A 4,847-nucleotide genomic window follows, 5' to 3' on the forward strand; every position below is an offset into this window, starting at 1 on the left:
CTTGCGGGCGCTGCAGGATTTCAGTCCATTGCGGCGTAGTGTGTTACCAATGTTTTGCTTGGTGACTGTGGTCCCAACTGCCTTAAGATCATTAACAAGCTCCTCCCGTGTAGTTCTGGGCAGATCACTCACCTTTCTCATGATCCTCTTTACCCCATGAGGCGAGATCTTGCACGGAGCTCCAGACCGAGGCCTATTGATGGTTGTTTTGTATTTCTTCCATTTCCGAATAATCGCACCAACAGTTGTCTCCTTTTCACCAAGCTTCTTGCTGATGGTCTTGTAGCCCATTCAAGCCTTGTGCAGATCTACAATCTTGTCTCTGACATCCTTTGACAGCTCTTTGGTCTTGCCCATGGTGGTGGGAGAGGTTGGAATGGAAGATACAGATTGTGTGGACAGGTGTCTTTTATACACCTAATGAGCTGAGTAACTTCTTAAAGTGACAGGACTAATCTGTTCCACATGGGCACATAACCAGTCTGTGGGAGCCAGAATTCTTGCTGATTGGTAGGGGATCAAATACTTATTTCACTCACTAAAATGCAAATCAATCTCTAACCTTCATATAATGTGTTTTTTCTGGATTTTTTGGTTGGTATTCTGTCTCTATCCATTAAAATAAACCTACCATAAAAAATACAGACCCTTCATTTCTTTTTAAGTGGGTAAACTTACAAAATCAGCAGGGGATCAAATCAATATTTTCCCCACTGTATATAGTATATAGCAGGGGTGGCAAATTCCAGTCCTGGAGAGCCGCAGCCCTGCAGAGTTCAGCTCCAACCCTAATTAAGACTCACCTGCCTGTAGCTTCCTAGTAACCGTTCATACCTTGATTAGCTTGTTCAGGTGTTTGATTAGGGTTGAAGCAAAACTCTGCAGGGCTGCGGCTCTCCAGGACCGACTTTCGCCACCCCTGGTATATAGTATGATTATATGTATAGTAGTATGTATATTATTATTTCTGTGTAAGTTATTGATATCAATGCAGAACCATTTGAGCATGCTTTTCCAAAAATTATTATTCACTCCACAGATTTGTTTACGTGTTTGATCTATTGTCTGAAATTGTCTGAAAAATATTGCATTTAAAAAAATCCCCCACATTGATCCCACGCATTAAGAGTGATTCATTTCCTAAATTATTCTAGTGAACACTGAATACAGCAGTAATAACTAATACATTTCTTGTACTTCACATAGCGCTTTAAACAATTGCATAACTAAAAAGGAGATACAGTTGACTGCCAAGAAGGCTATGTGAGCCTGTTTAATAGCCTGTAAAAGCTTAAGCTATATTTGTGGTCACAATATGTAAACAGGAAAAGTTCTTTCATAACTGCCATGCTCCACTGGTAAAGTATGTGTACGAGTGGGTGGGTGTTTCTGTTTTTTGGTTTTTGGTTCCTGTTTTTTGGTCTTCAGAATGAACAAGAGATGAAAGGCACCAAGCCCAGATGGTGTCACACCAGCCTGTCTGAAATCCTGTGCTGACCAGCTGGCCCCCATCTTTTCACAGATCTTCAACAGATCACTGGAGTTGTGCGAAGTCCCTTCCTGCTTCAAATGCTCCACCATCATCCCCGTCCTTAAGAAACCCAAAATTACAGGACTTAATGACTACAGACCTGTGGCTCTAACGTCTGTGGCCCAGAAGTCATATGAAAGACTGGTTTTGGCTTATCTGAAGGACATCACTGGACCCTTACTGGATCCCCTGCAGTTTGCTTACCGAGCAAACAGGTCTGTGGACTATGCAGTCAACATGGGACTGCACTACATCCTGCAGCATCTGGACAGACCAGGGTCTTATGTGAGGATCCTGTTTGTGAATTTCTGCTCGGCTTTCAACACTATCATTCCAAACCTCCTCCTGTCCAAACTAACTCAGTTCTCCATGCCCACCTCCGTCTGTCAGTGGATCACCAGCTTCCTGACAGACAGGCAGCAGCTAGTAAAGCTGGGAAAATTCTCATCCAGCACCCATACAATCAGCACTGGAGCTCCTCAGGGTTGCGTCCTCTCCCCACTACTATTCTCCCTGTACACCAATGACTGCACATCTCAAGACCCCTCTGTCAAGCTCCTGAATTTCGCAGATGACACCACACTTATCGGCCTCATTCAGGACGGTGACGAGTCTGCCTACAGACAGGAAGTTTAAGAACTAGCTGTCTGGTGCAGTCTCAACAACCTGGAGCTCAACACGCTCAAAACTGTGGAGATGATTGTGGACTTCAGGAGAAACCCCCCTGCACTCCTCCCACTCACCATCATGAACAGCACTGTAACAACAGTGGAGTCATTCAGATTCCTGGGCATCACTATCTCTCAGGACCTGAAGTGGGACATTCACATTTAGTCCATTGTTAAAAAGGCCCAGCAGAGGTTGTACTTCCTTCGCCAGCTGAGGAAGTTCAACCTGTCACAGGAGCTGCTGAAACAGTTCTACTCCGCCATCATTGAATCCGTCCTCTGCACTTCTATAACTGTCTGGTTCAGCTCAGCTACCAAATCTGACCTCAGAAGACCACGTAGGATAGTTCGGACTGCTGAGCGAATCAGTGATACAACCCTCCCCACTCTCCAAAAACTGTACTTATCCAGAGTGAGCAAAAGAGCTGGCAAAATCACTCTGGACCCCTCACATCCAGCACACTTCCTCTTTGAGCTGTTGCCGTCTGGTCGGTGCTACAGAGCACTGAGCACCAGAACAGCCAGGCACAGGAACAGTTTCTTCCCTCAGGCAATCCATCTCATGAACACTTGACAATAAACATAGAACACACAACACTATTATACATTTATTTAACACACATATTTACATTTCAAATTTGCGCATAACATACCTGTACATACAAAATTGTCTATTTTGTTTATTGTGTTTTTGCTATTTTGTACATTGTCTATTTTGTATATTTGTATATTATTCTTTTTATTCTCTGTGTCTTGTCTTGTCACTGTCATTCTGTTGCACTGTGGAGCTTGTCACTAAAACAAATTCCTTGTATGTGTAAACATACCTGGCAATAAAGCTCATTTTAATTCTGATTCCAGTAAATGACGGTCAGTTACAAAAAAGGTGTGGCACTGGAGACCCCCTCAACAGCAACAGATTTTAAAGAAAAAAATCTTATTTTATTAGTTATTTTTTACTGTTGTAGTGCTGTACAGATTTTACTCACCTTTAAATTTAACAACGTTTTCAAGTAAAGGCTACACATTCAAATTTGCCATCTTAAAGGGATAGTTCACCCAAAAATGAAAATTCTGTCATTAATTACTCACCCTCATGTCGTTCCAAACCCGTAAGACCTTTGTTCATCTTGGGAACACAAATTATGATATTTTTGATGAAATCCAAGGGCTTTCTGACCCTGCATAGACAGCAATGCAACTGAAATGTTCCCAGGCTCAGAAACATAGTGTGGTAACACTTACTAAAGTAATACAGAGGAAATGCTGCTTTTGAATTGGTTTCATGACTGAGGCCTCAAATAGATATATATAGAAATGCGTATACCTCTTTCTTTCTTTCTTTTTCTTTCTTTCTTTATGTAATCCTTGTAAAGTATGCAAATATCAAGGAATAAATGTGTATCTAATCTACAACACTAGTGGAACTTCCTTTTAATCAAAGAATTATTTGTCATATTTAGGACAAGTGTTTGTGGAAACTGCCTTCTCTGAACAGCGGTGACCACAGACCTTAGTGAACTGGAGGTAAGGTATTTCATCTTAAGCTGTTATACCCAGCAGTAGAGCAGTTTTTGACTCAGTCAACTCAATGCTACACTTTATTTACAATTTCAAATAATTTCTTGCAGATGCAGTATTGTTTGTTTGTTGGTTGGTTGGTTGGCAGATCTAAGAGGACACTTTGCACCCTACAACCAACCTACAATTATCCACATTTGCCTAATATTGTTTTTGTTTGGTTTTATACAGGTGTCTGATGTTGATGCAGTCTGGAAACTAGTATCTTTTGGGTTGCTGACTATCACTGAAGATGATGTACTTCTCCAAATATTGTCTACCTTGATCCTGTATCTTCTGCCATCATTGTTCAGGGTAGTATACTGCAAAGAACATTCTCCATAATCTACCTCAACCATTTGCTCAAGAGCTTTCTGACCCTGCATAGACAACAATGTGTAACAGGTAATGCTATCAGTATATTAGAAACTCTGAATTGGACCAGAATGCTAGGTTCGCTACAGAGGGCAAGAATAAAAGTATGCACATTAACAAGAAACAATGCAACTGAAATGTTCCCAGGCCCAGAAATGTAGTGTGGTAACACTTACTAAAGTAATACAGATGAAATGCTGCTTTTGAATTGGTTTTATGACTGAGGCCTCAAATAGATATGTATAGAAATGTGTATACCTCTTTCTTTCTTTCTTAGATTTTTAAATATTTGACATTATTTAAAAAAAAACTATACTTTTGCGAACTCCTCCAACCCAACAATAGGTGGTGCTATAACAGTCATAAATGTTAAAAATCATCATATTTCTATGTAAAATTATCAAAAATGTTTTTTTTTTTTTAATCATTGATTTAGGTGGTTACAGGCTTGCTAAAAAATGTCTTTACGTGCTTAAATGCCTTAAAGTGCTTGAACGCTGATAATAGCTGCTTGCAGCTATATTTCTAATTCCTATTCATACAATCGTGAGAGATATTAAGAAGATGTTCTTTAATACAGCCTGAAATATAATTTAACAAACACATTTGGTGTTATGATTTTAAGTGTAATGATCAATGAGTTCATCTGTAGGCCTACTGAGGAATGATTTGGTATGTTTAATCTGGCTCATCTCTGTTTTCATGTAATTATG

This window comes from Sinocyclocheilus rhinocerous, unplaced genomic scaffold (assembly GCF_001515625.1).
Source record: "Sinocyclocheilus rhinocerous isolate Xijiao unplaced genomic scaffold, SAMN03320098_v1.1 scaffold66, whole genome shotgun sequence".
NCBI classification, from domain to species: Eukaryota; Metazoa; Chordata; class Actinopteri; order Cypriniformes; family Cyprinidae; genus Sinocyclocheilus; species Sinocyclocheilus rhinocerous.